The 17,159-nt window shown below is 40.1% G+C and overlaps 2 pseudogenes; both read right to left on the bottom strand.

Annotated features, from left to right (window-relative positions):
* Positions 1–185: 185 nt before the first annotated feature.
* LOC119192647 lies at positions 186–1,586 on the bottom strand (annotated as a pseudogene).
* Positions 1,587–6,019: 4,433 nt separating this feature from the next.
* LOC119192646 lies at positions 6,020–15,882 on the bottom strand (annotated as a pseudogene).
* Between the last annotated feature and the right edge of the window lie 1,277 nt (positions 15,883–17,159).

Genomic DNA, 17,159 nt, shown 5'->3' with positions numbered 1-17,159 from the left:
TTAATTTAATATATAATATTTAAGTGTAAAATTATTTGTACTCTCCGATCAATAGATGTTTCTAGTTACTAGCAACTATATTATGTGTTAGTGTGCGATCACAACTAATTAATTAATCGTTACACGCTCTGATTTATTTTCATGTGGGTTATTCATTATAATGTACCAATATTAATAACATATACCATCATCAAATATGCCAGCAGCCTCATCTCTCTCGTTCTGCTGCAGCGCGATCAGAATGGCCTCGGGCGTGGGTGGTGCGACTGGCAGGTGCTCTCCCTGCGGCTTGAACCCGCCCTCTCCCGACGTGTAGATCAGCGTGTATGTCTGTCCATCGTCGCCTTTGTACGAGTACCCTCCTTGCGCCTGTTCTGGGCCTCCCGCTTCCTCTGCTCGGATGCCGTTTGAGGTTTCGAAGCCGAAGTGATAATCTGAAAATAAGATATTTTTACCATTTTGACCATTGACTCTCTCTCGAGGATTTCTTGTTATAGTTATTATAAATCTACGTCGCTGGGACGAGAGATCCCCATGACCACATTTTTTTCTATAATCAGCTATTATTTACTTATTTATTTAATTTTTATACATACATATACATGAATGTGTTTCGGGTTTAAATTGTAATACCAATGAGAATTTACAAATCCATTTACGACTTTGATTTATGTCAGTGTTGTGTCAAGTTTATGTGTGTGATGTTTGGATTATCTATTCTTACTTCCAGAGTCACTGATTTCCTGCTCTTGTTTCACAACATTGGAATTTTTCTCAGCGTCTTGCTGTGGTCTTCTGTTGCCGGTGTCTCCACCAATGCCCCATGAGGGCCTGGGTAGGGACCCGATCCTTGATCCTGAGGGATATAATTCCTTGATGGAAGCTCAGCGGCAGATGTGAGGGCGATTATGGTTACGTAGATTATCTGAAATGTAATATTACAGTAATGAATATGTTTTATTTAGTGTCGCAAAACATCGGAATAAGTGATGTAATGGTGAGAATAGTCTGAGTAGTTAATTTTGACATGGGATAGTATTGAAATGTAATAACAAAGCATAGTATTTGCGTTATCAATTCTTGAATACGAATATGCGTTATCACTTTGATTAATTTGTCTTTATTTTTCTTTTTTGCGTTTTATGGTAAAAGGTTGGTAAAGGAACAAATGTTACCTGATGGGTAGTGAACATCTTTATATATCCGCCGTGGTAATCGAGTGGGCAGTTAGTCAAAAAAGGCGTTTCTGGTCTATTACATGGTTAACTAGATTATCTTATCGTTCTTACTGATGTTTATCAAATAAGAAATTTAATTTATTATTTATGTAGATGTCTGAAACCTACATAGAAAGAAAGTTAGTTTAACGTAAATTCCAAATCAGTAATAAAAAAATTGGCTGCCTTTGACTTACTGCCTTCTCGATTACCATGGCAGATATATTCTCCCAATTCAAGGATATCACAGTACTATAGTAATAAAAGAAAACAACTGGGACTGAAATAGTAGAAGCTATTTTTTTCATTAAGATTAGAAGAGCACATACCAAATTCATGGTTCCTTTAAGTGGTGGACTTAAAACAAAATTGAACACAAAACTGTGACAACACAACGAGTTCCTTCCACTTTTATACTAAAGCAAAACGTGTTAATGTTTTGATTCGGATGATATCGTTTTGGAAACCTTGAGCGTAATTACAGAATCTCGAGCACTTTCTATTTAAACACAAATATCTGTAGGTTACCCAGTTGCGTGGAATTCTTCCTCTGTACCCGCTTGCTTGTGCCGATCACTAAGTCTAATCTATTGTTGTGATTGTCTTTCTATATTCTTATAAACCTGTCGCTTTTTATGTGCTTATGTATTGGGAGATTTTCTTTATAACAAGAACTAGCTTTTGCCCGCGGCTCCGCCCGCGTTATAAGGTTTTTCAGGCTAAAGTTTTCCGTTATAAAAGTCACGCTATATATTTTCCGGAAGCCTATGTTCTTCCCAGGGTCTCAAACTGTCTTCATACCAAATTTTATCGTAATACGTTGGGTAGTTTTTGAGTTTAACACGTTCGGGCAGACAAATTCAGCGGGGACTTTGTTTTATAATAAATTTTTGTATAACTTTTTAAGAGGAACAATCCCGTCATACATCATTGTTGCATAACTTTAACCGTTTACGCAGCGCACGCAACAGAAGCTCTCAAAAATAATATATTTTCCCCGTTTTTGCAACATGTTGAAACTGTTACCTATAGCACTTCAGGAACAAAGGGCTATTCAACATAAAAATATTTTTTCAGTTCGAACCGATAGTTCCTGAGATTAGCCATTACTAAACCGCTCCTATTGGGTATAGCGTGATGGTATACAGCACTCCACAAACAAAGGACTATCCAACACAAAAATAATTTTTCAGTTCGAACCGGTAGTTCCTGAGATTAGCCATAACTGCTCCGCTCCTATTGGGTATAGCATGATGATATATAACCTATAGCACTCCACGAACAAAGGGCTATCCAACACAAAAAGATTTTTTCAGTTCGAATCGGCAGTTCCTGAGATTAGCCATTACTGCTCCGCTCCTATTGGGTATAGCGTGATGATATATAACCTATTGCACTTCACGAATAAAGGGCTATCCAACACAAAAATATTTTTCAGTTCGAACCGGCAGTTCCGGAGATTAGCCATTACTGCTCCGCTCCTATTGGGTATAGCGTGATGATATATAACCTATAGCACTTCACGAATAAAGAGCTATCCAACACAAAAATATTTTTTCAGTTCGAACAGGTAGTTCCTGAAATTATCCTTTACTGCTCCGCTCCTATTGGGTATAGCGTGATGACATATAACCTATAGCACGTCACGAACAAAGGGCTATCCAACACAAAAATATTTTTTCAGTTCGAACCGGTAGTTCATGAGATTAGCCATTTCTGCTCCGCTCCTATTGGGTGTAGCGTGATGATATATAGCCTATAGCACTCCACAAACAAAGGGCTATCCAACACAAAAAGAATTTTTCAGTTTGAACCAGTAGTTCCTGAGATTAGAGCGTTCAAACAAACAAACAAACAAACTCTTCAGCTTTATATAATAGTATAGAGTATAGATGTCGCAGTAGTCAAAGTTGCGTTAATGATGAGATGTGTATTCGTCTGCCAAGTTTGAATTTCCCGCCCTCTAAATTCGCCGCCCGGGGCATCGGGACCTGGCTACCCCCGCCTCCCTAGATCCGGGGCTGACTGTGAGTGTTATAAACGTAAGAGTAGACAAATATAATGAGAAAGCTTCGAACTGCTATGCTATCGGGAGCTACACGTGTTATTGTGAGTCAACCATAAAAGATAGACATATGCTATCGTGGGATATTTTTTATATAATTTTAAGGCGAACATTTCCGTCATACATGATTTCTGTGTAGCTTTAACCATTAAGGTTGCACACGCGGCGGAAACTTAGAAAATGGAGTAACTTCTCCCGTTTTCCCAACATTTTCCTTCACTGCTCTGCTCCTATTAATTGTAGCGTGATGAAAAGTATACTATAACCAGCACAGGAGTATGACAAATAATTGTACCAAGTTTCGTTAAAATCCGTCGAGTAGTTTTTGTTTCTATAACGGTTATACAGACAGACAGACAGACAGACAAAAATTTTACTAATTGCATTTTTGGCATCAGTATCGATCCTAATCACCCCCTGATAGTTATTTTGGAAATATATTACATGTACAGAATTGACCTCTCTACAGATTTATTATAAGTATAGATTAGATGCCTCCAGTAATAGCGTTCTAGATTAAGTTTCTGAAACCAATTAGGTTCTGGATTTGGTTCCCAAGCCGAATCAACAAAAGTTTTATGTGATTTATTATTCTATGAGACCCACACTCATAGGTTGTTTCGGATATAAATTTATATACGGTACGGCGCTCTGAGGTCCTGAGTTCGAATCCCGGGTCGGGCAAAGTGTTATTTAGTTTTCCTGCTCAGTATCAGCCTGGAGTCTAGAATTTGTGCCTGATATGACGATAGATTCGTCCACTGTCACATCATGGGACAAAACACACTTGGCGAAAAGTGGGTGCCCTGGTTGCGCCTCCGTATACACCTCCGTGGAATCATGCGTAAATGTGTGACAAATTTATGGTCGGTAACAAATGACTGCATAACTGCATTGCTTTCCTCAGCCGGAGACATTTCATATCCAAAGCAATACATAGCACTACTGCTTGACGACAGAAACAAGTCAAGCGGTTACGCCTGTTCAGACGGTCTTTTGCACACGAAAGACCTAGAAACTAAAAAATCTTATAAGATTTTCACACTAAATACAAAATACCCCATCTTTGTCCTCAATTAAAGTCGTGACGGCAATCGTATCATCACATGCGGCAAGAATGAAAGTGGCCTGGTTATGGCGGCCTTGCGTGCGGAGGTCAAGTGCAACTACGAGAATGTACGCACACACGAGAACATCCACACGCGACACGTTGTAACTACACATATTATAATAGACGTTAGTGTGAGCAGGAGAAGCAACAGGGAAGTCTTGAATTTATTTCATACCATGCATATTTCAGTTTACAATTAAGAATGTGACTATTTTATGTATATTATTATTTAATTCATCAAGGAGGAGGAACTTTTAGTATATAAAGTTGCAATTTTGGTGTTAGTTTTGTGTACAGATGAAGATTAAATTCTAGCAAGACATTTTATAACACCAATATATATTAATCCGCGCACAGTTTTAACATTTGTGACAAGTTTATAGCGATGAAATATTGATGTTAAATTATTAACTAGCACTGCGTCTCACGAGTTTGAATATCCCTATCCGTTCCAGCCCCTTCTTTAGGTGTCCTATTACTGTCGAAAATGCTTTAGTGCCCTCCTGCATTACATAGGTACTCAGGTGCATGTTATACTTCTGTAAGTTTAAGCTATTTTAAACTTATATCCGTTTAAATTGTATATTACCTCACAGTCGATTAGTGTTTAGAATTGTACTAAATAGATTTATGTTTTTATCTATCTCAGAACCAGACAGCTTGATTTATCTGCGATCTAAGAATCAAATCAATCTTGTAATCACATCCATCACATATCAATAACGACCGCTGATATTTGTGATCGCTTATATTCGTTTATATATTTTGTGTTATAATTTTTACAATTTATTGGTATTCAATCATAACTTCTTTATTATTTTATAGGTATTACATTAAGTTATTAAATAGTAACTTTTTATAGCAAACATTTCGTATGTTTGCTATAAAAAGTTACTATTTAATAAATTTCATGGATTACTTTTTATTTTAGTTTTATTCAAATAATATTACATTTAAAAATATTTTATGAAATATTTATTTTAACCTATGTAGTTGAAAGGAAAAAGAGACGAAAGCGGGGCAGACTTCCACAATTACCACTCGTTTTGTCGACGAAGGAATATATCACAGGAAACCCAGCATCTTCATAAAAACTTTGAAGGTATATTAAGTCTATAAATAAACACAAAACAAGCGTAATTAACTTAATTATTAACTCATATCAATGAAAAAGGAAGCTGTTCCAATAATGTTAAAAGTTATTTGATAGTTTATGAATTTACAAATACTGTTTACCCCACAATGTTTAACCTTGTTTATATAACTATTTCTTGTTAAGCGTATTGTAATTATTAATTATTATAATTACAGGAACTTATAAAATTAAGAAGAGCTTTTATTTTTGGATGCAATTAAAAGCTCGCGGCTATAAAACGGTTTGACTATAATTAAAAAGATAACAAGGTTTACTCATTACAATCAGCTGTATTATGTATAACACAATATTTCGTGACCTTTGTAATATATTTATTTATAAACTCACCCCTATACTCTTGGAGTTACAGTTTCCAATATTACTATTGGTTGTAGGCAGTGGCAGCGCTTGCTATCACGCGACTTAGTGGTCTAATAAAGTCAGTTTAAAATCGAAAAATATTAGCAGGATAGTTAAATAACACACATAAATCATTCAAACATTCATGTAATATAATACATATGAACACAGAGTATCACTTATTAAGTACGTGTGTACTTAGTAGTGGTAGCCGGTCTGTTCGTCGAAAGCCTGCTGGGGGGCGCTCTGGGACACCCTGGGGGCGAGGTATTGACGGCTGGCAGCTGACTGGGAGTGGGCGGAGGCACCAAATTGGGGAGCCCCGTACAGGGAGCTGGGGGCAGACTGCGGGGCGGAGTAAAGGGAGCTGGGGGCGGCATGGGAGGCGGAGTACTGGGAGTGGGGAGCGGAGTACAGCTGGGCGGGCTGGGAACCGAAACCTGTTGACGAAACAATATGATTATATTATATTCGTATTACATAAAAAAATCTGATGAAATTGTAAAATGATTTGTGCTAAACATGATTCATTAAAATTAAGTGGCATCACAAATGCGTGGAAATGGATATAATTCAAGCACCACTGTAGAAGTAATGTTCGAGCTGGAAAGTGTAAGACTTTACAGTTCAGTTTTATATGGAACATTTATATTGGTTCAGTATTATTTATGAGGCGCTTTCCATCACCGAGGGTTTGTTTATACTCGTGACTTCCAGTTCAAAAAAACAACTCACCGTTAGAAGAGGCACCGAATCCAGAATGTCCGTTGGAGCCAGCGGCGGCGCGGTTGGGAGGCAGGTATTGGTTGGAGGTGGCGCCAGAGAAACCATTGCTTCCTGATCCAGAACCGAATCCATTATGGCCTACAGAGCCGTGGGAGCCGAATCCGTTTCCATTGGAACCAAAGCCATTGCCATGAGAGGAACCAAAGCCATTGCCATGAGAGGAACCAAATCCATTGCCATGAGCTGATCCGAAGCCGTTGCTGTGTCCAGAAGCACCGAAGCCGTTAGCTCCGTTGCTCTGCCCGGGGGGAAGGTAGGTGTTGCCCGGGGCAGGTAGGAGCGCTCGAGGTGCTCCAGGCGGCCAGCGGCGGCGACGGCGATCAGGGCGGCTACTACGAACTGAGCAAGGAACATATTAATATTAGAGGTTGCCTTTGAAAAGCTTCTTCAGCACTAAGCAGTAATCGTGCAGTTATTGAAAGATATGTATCTGCAATGTTATCTTGTATTAGCTTTAGATATGGATAATCAGCTTGCCTCGGCTTCGTAAAACCTTATCTCACTCACACCTCTGTGACGTTTTGAGTCTGAATTAAATTCGCTTTTTAGAATTAGAGCTATAATATTAACTACCGAATACTATAACAAGGCAGGTGATGTGCAACATGTTGCATGACAGGGCCTGTAATGTTGATTGTATCTCACTAGTGCATCACGAGTTGTGTATCATTCGACAACATCGGGAGTTATTATGCAACGATGCTAAAGATGTTGCGCGTCAATATATCTGGTCTATGAATGTTCCGTAAAACACAAGTTATTACAATATTTTCTCAAATATATAATAATATTAATTTAATATTAAAACTTATTAATTATTGTGGGTGCAATAGAAACAAATATTCAAAGTTCCTTAATAAGCCAAAAATCTATTAGGGCTCGTAATAAATTGCTTGCAAAATGATAAAAACTGACCAAATTTAAAAAACCATTTCCAAATATCGCACAACATATTAAAATTCAAAAGTTTCAAATTTAATTTTCGTAAAGTTATAACACATTTTCCCATCGAGAAAATGCATAGTTCTATAACGAACAATGCTAAAGCCAGAAATTAAAACTATACATAAATTATTTTTTCAATTATTCTAATAATAATTTAAATTAAAAATTCTAAAATTAAAAATTTTATTATGCAAATTTTAAAATATATTTAAATTACCAGTTTCATTTTGTAAGAGGTTGGTTTTGCGGATGCAACGAGCGAATCAGGAGCTGAAGCTGAACTGTGATGTGCTGAGACGAATTAACCTATTATATACCCACTGACCTGATCTTAATCCTGAGGCTCACGCATCGTGACGTCACCACGTACGGAGCCGGTAATTAAGCACGTTTTTTTGACCGTCATATGGAGCACGACTCAAGGATGCTTCAGTCGATATTGATTGGTGATTTGTGGCTCCGCGGGTCGTGAGCCGCTGATGATAGTCGGCCTAATTATCTGCACATGAATTTGGCAATCGCTTTTGTTCCGCTACATATATAAATTGAATTTTGAGTTGGGAGACCTTAATTTGCAACATCGTTAGCTGAAGCATTTGTAATTTTTATTGTTGGACCTTGTGATATTTCTGTTGCGTTTGATTGGGTGCGTGCTGAGCGTTACTCGTTAACTGATATTGTTCTAGGCGTGGTTGTTTCAGATCATTAAATTTGAAATATTTAGAAGTACTGGGTCGTGAACTCTATTATTTGTGGCTCTTGCTATAAATAAATGACACCACTAAGACAAATTTTAAAAAAATCTTGATACATCACGCGAATACGTGAGTGTTTTCACTTGGTTTACAGCAATTTTAAAACATCAGCTGACAATTTATTTATGAATTTTAGAAAAAAAAAACTTGTTTTAACCTTGTTGCATTGAATTAATGCCTACCACTAGATATTTTATTGAAGTTACCTACCTCTTAGCTTCGCATGAAATCATAAATACTAATATTTATTATAATAATGGAACTGTTGAAATTCCCGAGCGTCATTAACAACTGGATTATCAGGATGACGAGCGCAGCATACACCATATAGCACTCTGTAACTTAAAGTTATACGAAATCAAATTAATTAAATGAAAAATTATCTCTACACGTTCGTCTCGACACTATAAAAAAAGTAGCGTAAATCTAAATTCATTAAAATGTTCTCATGTACTTACCTCATCTCGTACGTTTAGATCTGTATCGCAGTATCTTCGTGACATAATCGATGACCCACTTACCAATGCCTTAATATTCTAGACAACTCTCCAGGACGCCATAAAAAAACAATAAAATCGACAGTTTCTGTGACATTGACACTCGCTTTACGAAACTTTCCTATTGTTTGTTAGTTTTTACTCATCTACGTCCGGAATAGTGGTAAAGAAAATGATTGTGCATAAAATATAATGTCCTATACATGCTTTGCTATGAGTTTTAGATGTTGGGTTTCAGGACATGAATCTTAGCTTCGTCTGAAGTTCATTACAAGTCGAGTCGTGATTATAGTTTTTGGAAATCGAATGCCTGAAATGCAGATTAAATCACTAACTTCAGATCAATAGTTAGTCATACTTCACTTTTTTTACGTAGCACTCAGTGGAGCCCATTAGAACGGACCAACAACAGGGTACAGCATGGTTTCCTGGTATTCAATCACATAGCAAACCAACTGTAGCACTCTAAAACAAAAAAATACTTCCTACTAAATCTATCTAAAGTAATATTTAATGGATCGATTTACACGCGTAATAAAATATAACTTAACAAACAACATACAAATAAAAACGATCCAATTTCAACCAAATGTTTTATTTATATCGTGAAGTATTTAAATTCATTGTATTTTGTCGTCGTTTTATTATTAACTAGGTGTTGCTCTCGGCTTCCCCCACGTGAAAAGCTTTTCCCGCTACAAAATTTCGAAAATATTGCTTCGTTGTAAAGCACCGCTGGTACTACGCCAAGCCATCTACCTCAAAAAAATCAGATTAGGAGTTCAAATTCCCAAGGGACAGGGTGACAAGGAAACCTATGTGGTAGTCTAGGACATGGTCAAGCTGTGTGCTAAAATCTAATTCAATTTACTGAGTGTTTTTTTTGGCCCGATCCGGAATTCGAACCTAGGATACGCACCACGTACTCAACTATGCCACCAAAGCAATCACTCAATGTGTATTTATAATATGAAAAAGATAAGAAATAAGATAAATTAGAAGACATTTTTCGGCGTAAAGTACTCGATAGATAGATCTCTTTTCTGAGATAAAACTGAAAAGTCTTTCCGCCGTGGGTGCCACTTGTAGAGTTACTTGTTGGTAAGCGACCATACCAGAGAAAAAATAAGGAAATGGTAAACGAAGAGATACAATTAAGGCACTCGCAGTTTCTTGAGCTTAAGTCTTCGGCCTATCGGGATATGATGGACTTTCATATTTATTTTTAAATAGAAAAAAAAATATTATCTGGGAATCAAATTCAATACTGTATCAGTATTTCTGGCAAAGGACATCTCCACTAATCCAACAATACGATACGGATAAAGATTTTTATTCCTATAGTAATCACATTACACATTATTAGCATATTTTGGATTGTACATTCGCGATTCAAAACAGAGATATTCACCTAAATGTATTATTTTATCAGATAATTTAGCCAAAACGTGCCATTATCAGTGTTAATACGAAACGAGGACATTTTGACGCACTTCAGATCCGTGATAAAAAATTGAAGGAAATTTAAATTCGTAGTTCAAAACGTTATTATAGTATTAATGGTTTTTTAATTTTTAATCGGAACCGCTACTTATTATAATCTGAAATATTTAAAAGAATAGACAAAATATCAGAACCTTGTGAATTAATTGTTAATTAGTTAATTTGGAATTACCAAGTAATAATATAAGTTAGGGAGAGCGCGCACTGCGATGTCAGAATCGCACGATATTTTCTTTCAATTCTTGGTGACAATATTATGTAACAATATAATATTTTAAATTTCCATCGCACATATTGACTACATTATGGTTTATTGTACTTATTTATGCATAAATTGTAAGATTTATTACAGTAATGATAAAGAAAAAACTGTCAAGATAGCGTTTGAAAACTAATTTGAATAGGAATATTTTTATAATGATAATGGAAAAAAATTATCGTGAATTAAGTCCAGATATTAGCTAAGCAGGCCCGTGTCTAGCAGTGGGACAATTAAATACATTCTAAATCTACCCACAATATTACAAAAGTAAAGATATTGCTTGTTTATTTGAACACACCGCTACCGATTCCGATAAATTATTTACCAACAGGAAGCTACTTATCTTTGCTGTAAGCTGCCTTTCGTCCTGAAAACGGACTCTACGTGGGCGAAATTTAGTATTATTAAGTACAATATTACATTTCATTCGCTACGGCCAAGTTGAAAATTCTATGACCACATTATCGCTTGGCCATGTATGTATCCTTATGTGTGCTATACCTTATATTATAATATAAAAATAAACTCAAATTTAAAAATAATTTTATTTAATGTACAATACTGAGAAGGATCGGCAAAAAACCCACTAAAGAGGATCCATTTATTTGTAAACTAGGTGTTGCTCGCGGCTTCACCCGCGTAAAAAGCCTTTCCTATTACAAAGGTCTCTTAAACCTTATAGTGATGTATATCGCCACCTGTACGAAACATGCGACATCTATTTTTAAATAATTAAATTAAAAAATACTATATTTCTAATGGGAGCAAATTATCAAGATATAAATAGCCTATCCGTTAATCTACGATATGATCTAACCATGTGTGTTAAATTTCATCCATCTTTTTCTACTGTGTCCGCGTTTATTTCTAACAAACATCTAAACATCCTCACATTTTTACAAACTTTCGCATTTATTATATTATTAAGAAGTATGATTTATAAATCTACCCTTGCGCTAGTAAGTGGGTACCTGAAAGTAACTTAAGTTTGTAAAGTTGGGCAGTTCCGTCATCTATTATTAAAATTAAGCGGCGTCTATAGTTAGGCGGCGCCACGGGTAGACTTAGTTGTCGAGAATTAAAGTAAGATTGCCTCGATGGTGCTATTGCATGCGCTGTGCGACTACTGTTCTGAAGTTTTGGGTTTGAAGCACAGGACAGGCAAAATGATATTCGGGTTCTTTTGCTCACTATCAGCTCGGAGTCTGGAATTTGTGCCCGACACAGCGATAGGCTCGCTCCCTATCACATCACGGGACAGAATTCGTTTAGCGCAAAGGGGATGTCATGGTTACTTACAGTTATAAGGAGGCCCACCTCTTCGGGGATATAGGCGAGATGTGTGTATGTGTGTGTGTAAAATAAATAAGCTAACGGAAGAGTATTAATTTCAGATGGGCATTACGTTTGACATAGAGTTAGTTATTATTTTAAATATATCTTACAAAGCTCTTTTTTATTTAATTGAAGAGTTGAAATACTCGCTTCCCTCAATGATAACGCTACAGCTTTCGATTAATAGTAATAGCAGCAATGAGCTTTTAATAACGAAATACGAATGTTCTATTACAATTTCATAAAAAACATACACATTATATCTACTCGGTTATGTTGATCATTATTTTTTTTTTTTGGTTTAGTATATGCGTTTTGTGAGTATATCTAAAAGGCACTTTTTTATTTTTTTTTTCAATTAGTTTTCCCCAAAAGACGTCATTTTTTACAGGATATACTCCGGGCAACCCCGGAATGTGTTTCACATCCGAGTAGGGTTCAAACTATATCCTAAGTGACAATTACATACAATTATAATGGCGTGGCTTGCGCCTGCAAAGCGCATGTGCGATCCGTGTCCATTCACGAAAACTTTGGGTAGAGCCTTACTGCAGGCGCTTACTGTTGTACAATAGTATTATCTCCCAATAAAAGCGTCGTTTAGACGATATAATCTTCAGTATTTACTAATTAGCCAACTTATTAGAAGGTTTAATTTGTTAAAAGTCTAATACACCTATTATTGTTTTTATTTCTTCCCCTTTTCCTGTTAGTTAGATCATATTGAAGTCGATTTTCAAATTTCTTTGTGTGGGTTTTCCTTACACGATTACTTTATTGATTTTGTAAGGTGATTAACGTCAATTTAGCTTCATAAAAATCCCTTCAAGCTACGAGATTAATATAATTCAATGTGTAAGGCACATCTTTGTTCAATGTAGAGCTTCTTCACGCAATTCTCACAAATTATCGGATTAGGATTAGGCTTCTTAGATAATTTATCTGCCTGCTGTCGCTCAGCAGCATCCGCTTCGAGACATCAGTTTTTGTACGAGACACATTTTTTCGCGCGCAATCATGACATCACGTAGCTCGTTACGATTCCTGCTTTAATTAAAACGTGATGGGAATCAATTAAGCAGTTTTTTCATTTTACCAAATCATGAACAGATGTTCTGCGTGAGACGGAACTTTATTACAAGTAATTACATTTCATAATTAGATGCTTTTTGATTTGGAGATCGAGAGGTCACGTAGAAGCTGAATCCGGTTGCTTCGTGTAATGCTTGATATATTTTGAATCTAGTGATAGTATATTGTAGATTCCTATTACATTGGTACAAAATACGTATATGGTTCTGTATGTAAAGTGCTATATTATTAAGTTCAAAATGTCATTTTATATTAAGATCAAAATATACATAAAATATTGTTTGTATGTATTGAAATTTAACTTCTCAGTAGTTTGAATGAAAGGCATACAGATATACTGAGTCCATCCAAATGCCACCCAAAGCTATTCTATTGGGGTTTTTAAGTTTATTTCTAACGAATATCTTTAATATAATTATTTTTTAACCGCACTCTATTTCAGGTAATTTTAATAGAGTGACGACCAGATAGTATTATTAGTTGAAGAGAGATAAGAAACCCTCGCCACTTGACACATTTAAGTATATAATCCTGTTCGAAACTTGATGTAAGCATTCTGGTCCCGGATCGCAATACACTTCTGTGGGTTTTCTATATATTATAATATCCTCTAGGATCAGTGGTATAGTAGGTTTTACAATTTTTACTACAGTGTTTTTTTTTTATTATTTAAGACACGCATAGAATACAATCAAAACATATAATAAAGACTGTAGGTAGGGTTAGTACCTAATCTAGATTACAATCCAAAATGTGTGCCCAAATCAAGACTATTACAAACATTACAGTAGTATTGTTTGTGATGAGTGTTGTAATCAGGTTCCGTCATGTCACTAGCTCACATCAGGCTTCAAAGACTCGTGATTCGACGGCGGTTTGTTTAGATATACGGAACTCTCTTCACGAGGTCTCGCAATTACAAGTTCAATTAAACATACAGCTGATAGCAATCAGTCCAAGGGCATGTAAACTAGGGATTCGTCGTGCTGATTCTATTCCATGATGCAATATTGTAATTGATGGGAAATATACTAAAATAACACTAATTAAACCGTGAAGTAGATTTGTCGATGCGTTTATAAAAGCTATGGAAACCAGTAGACCGGAACCTTATATTCCCTATTTCCCAAGAATTATTTCTACTACAAAAAGTTCGTTGTACGTCAATAGATACATTCCTTGGCAGTGTGTAAATTCTACTACAGAAACCATTGAAACCATCTAGACCTTCACATACTTCCATTATACTGCATTTTTATGAACAAAACATGTTAAAAGCACACCAGTTCCAATTAACTATATCAAATAGCAGTGAGTTTTATCTCAACACCAAATTATTTTTGTATTGTGATCTATGACAAATAAGTAAAATTATTAATTTCGTTCTAATTGTAATGGTGCCAGATATGGTAATAGGCTCGCCCCTATTACATCTCGGGACGGAACACATTTGGCAAAAAATGGATGCCCTGGTCGCGCCCCTGCATGCCCTTTCGGGGAGGTCGCCTCCTGTTGGACGAAGAGGTACAAGGGTGGTATCCCCAGCAGTACCTTTTTTTTTTTTTTTTTTTTTTTTTTTTTTTTTTTTCGCGTAGGTAAATCGTCAGTTGACTATCTCCCGCCTTGGGATGGGCGGGAGGGCGTGTCAGATTTTTACCGACTAAAAACCTACGGTGTTCCCATCCTTTGCCTATGTGCCTAGGTCCAAGATCCGGTGGCATTGAGACCTAGGCAGGCACCGGCCCTAAAGGGCCCCGCAAATTACTCTGACACTGCTCTTCGAGGCGCGCGTGGAACACTACGCGCCGAACACACGGGCCGTTGGGGTGTTTCGGGCGACGGGCTACCCAATGCTCGTCACCCAACGGTCCGCGCCTACGGAGGCCGACGATCCTCAGCAGACGTTCGACGCCCGCGTCTTGTGCGTCTGCCGTGGCGGATGGGACGTTGGGCGCTTTGGCGCCGTATCCGCTCCGCCACCTCCTTTGCGAGCATCACGTCCTCGCAGAAGGAGGTGACTGCGTCCCACTCTCTCTCGCCCCGGAGCATGGCTTCTACCAGGCCCCGACGCGAGAGGTCTCCACCGATGGCCGTTGTGAGAACACGGCGGTGCTCAGCCCAAGCTGGGCACACCTCCACCGTATGCTCCACCGTGTCCTCCGGCCGATCCGCACAGTAAAATCACGCGGGCGTATCCTCCACCCGGATCCGATACAGTTACCTGCCGAAGCAGCCGTGACCGGTCAGCACCTGCGTCGTCCGGAATGAGAGGACGCCGTGACGTCTCGTCAGCCACACCTCGAAGAGGGACTTACCGCCGCTATCGTGGCGTGCCCAGCCAAGGGTTGCGACAGTCGTTGTCGCCATTCCGCCATGAGGTTCTGCCGGAGCTCCGTCCGCCGCGCGGCAATTTGTCGCGGTAGCGGAGCTACGCCCCGGCTCTGCGCCTCCCCGTGCCACACATACAGTGACGCAAGGACCTTCGCCTCGAGACCCCATGGCGGTAGTCCGGCAAGGAGGCCCGCCGCCTCGCAGGAGATCGTGCGGTATCCCCGTATCAGCCGTATGGCCATCGCTCTTTGTGGCGCGTTCAGAAAGCGGCCTTGCCGCCGCGCCACAGCTGCGGACCATACGGGGCACCGTACAGGGCCATGGACCGCACGACTCCTGCGTAGAGCCGCCGGCGAGCATTTAGCCCCCCCAGGTTTGGCAAAAGACGCCGCATTATGCAGGTGAATTTTACCAACCTGGGAGCCAAAAAGGCGGATGTGCTCCTTGAAGTTCCACCGGCTGTCGAGGATGAGTCCCAGGTACTTCATCGTCGACCCGACGCCGATGTGAACCCCTCCTGCCGTGATCTGGAGACCGGAGGTGGCGCGTTCCCCCGGCCATGAAAGCACATGGCCTCGGATTTGTGCAGCGCCACCTCGAGTCCCAGTTGCCGGATTCTCTCAACGACTGTCGCAACCCCAATTGTAGCCGCGTCGACCGCCGCCTGATGCGACCCCCCGTGAGCCAGAACTAGCGTGTCGTCAGCGTAGCATACCACGCTGACGCCGCTCGGGAGGTCGGTGCGCAGCACCAGTCGTATCCGATGTTCCACAAGAGCGGCCCCAGAACCGAACCCCTGGGGAACACCGCACGACATCTCTCGCTTGATCCATTCCTTGGCGACCGGGGTAAATGACGGCCCTATCCGTCAAGTAGGCCCCGACAACGCGACGGAGGTAGGCCGGCACCCGGTGATACCGGAGTGCCTCCCTGATACAACTCCAGGGCAGGGTATTAAAGGCATTGGCGATGTCAAGCGACACCGCCAAGACGACCCCTGCCCCGGGAAACAGCATCCCCGTCGCGAGACCTCACGCGCATGATGGCATCCACAGTAGAGCGCCCTCTGCGGAAGCCAAATTGGCTGTCCGCAAAGATCCGGCCCAACCCTCGTCAGGTGCTCGACGAGGCGGTCTGAAATAACTCTTTCGAAGAGCTTGCCCCACCTCGTCGAGCAGGACGATGGGCCGGTATGCGGACGGACTGTCCGCGGGGCGCCCATGCTTCGCGATGAGGACCAGTTTCCCCGTCTTCCAACGAAGTGGAAACTGGCCCTCTCAAACATGCCGTGAGGAACCTCTGAAGTCGAGGCCCGAGCCCCAAGGCCAGGACCCAGGCTTTTCCAGGCAAGCCGTCGGGCCCTGGGGCGGTGTTCTTGGCCTTCATCTTGGCCACCGCCACCCTCAAGTCTACCCCGGTCACCGCGGGAACAGTGACGTCGTCGTCGTGGTCCATGCCGGGCGCCGCCGGGGGCGGAGCCATGGGCGGAGGAGCGTGCTCCCTCGCGCAGGGAACAGAGCGCCAACGACGCCCTCGACCAGTTCCTGCCGGAGACTCTGCGTCAGTGGGGGCGCCCAGATGCGGAGCTTGCTCCGCACCATTTTGTAAGGACGTCCCTACGGGTCTGCGTCAAGAGACTCAGCAGCTCCTGGTGGGCGCGATTCTTAGACTCTAGAATCGCGCCCGAGAGCGTCTTTGCGTCTCTGTACCCTGGTATAGCTCCGCCTCTCGAGCCACCGCATCCACAGGCCGGATGCGGATTTGG

Source organism: Manduca sexta, unplaced genomic scaffold (assembly GCF_014839805.1).
Source record: "Manduca sexta isolate Smith_Timp_Sample1 unplaced genomic scaffold, JHU_Msex_v1.0 HiC_scaffold_3034, whole genome shotgun sequence".
NCBI classification, from domain to species: Eukaryota; Metazoa; Arthropoda; class Insecta; order Lepidoptera; family Sphingidae; genus Manduca; species Manduca sexta.
This window is presented reverse-complemented; position numbering and strand designations above follow the sequence as displayed.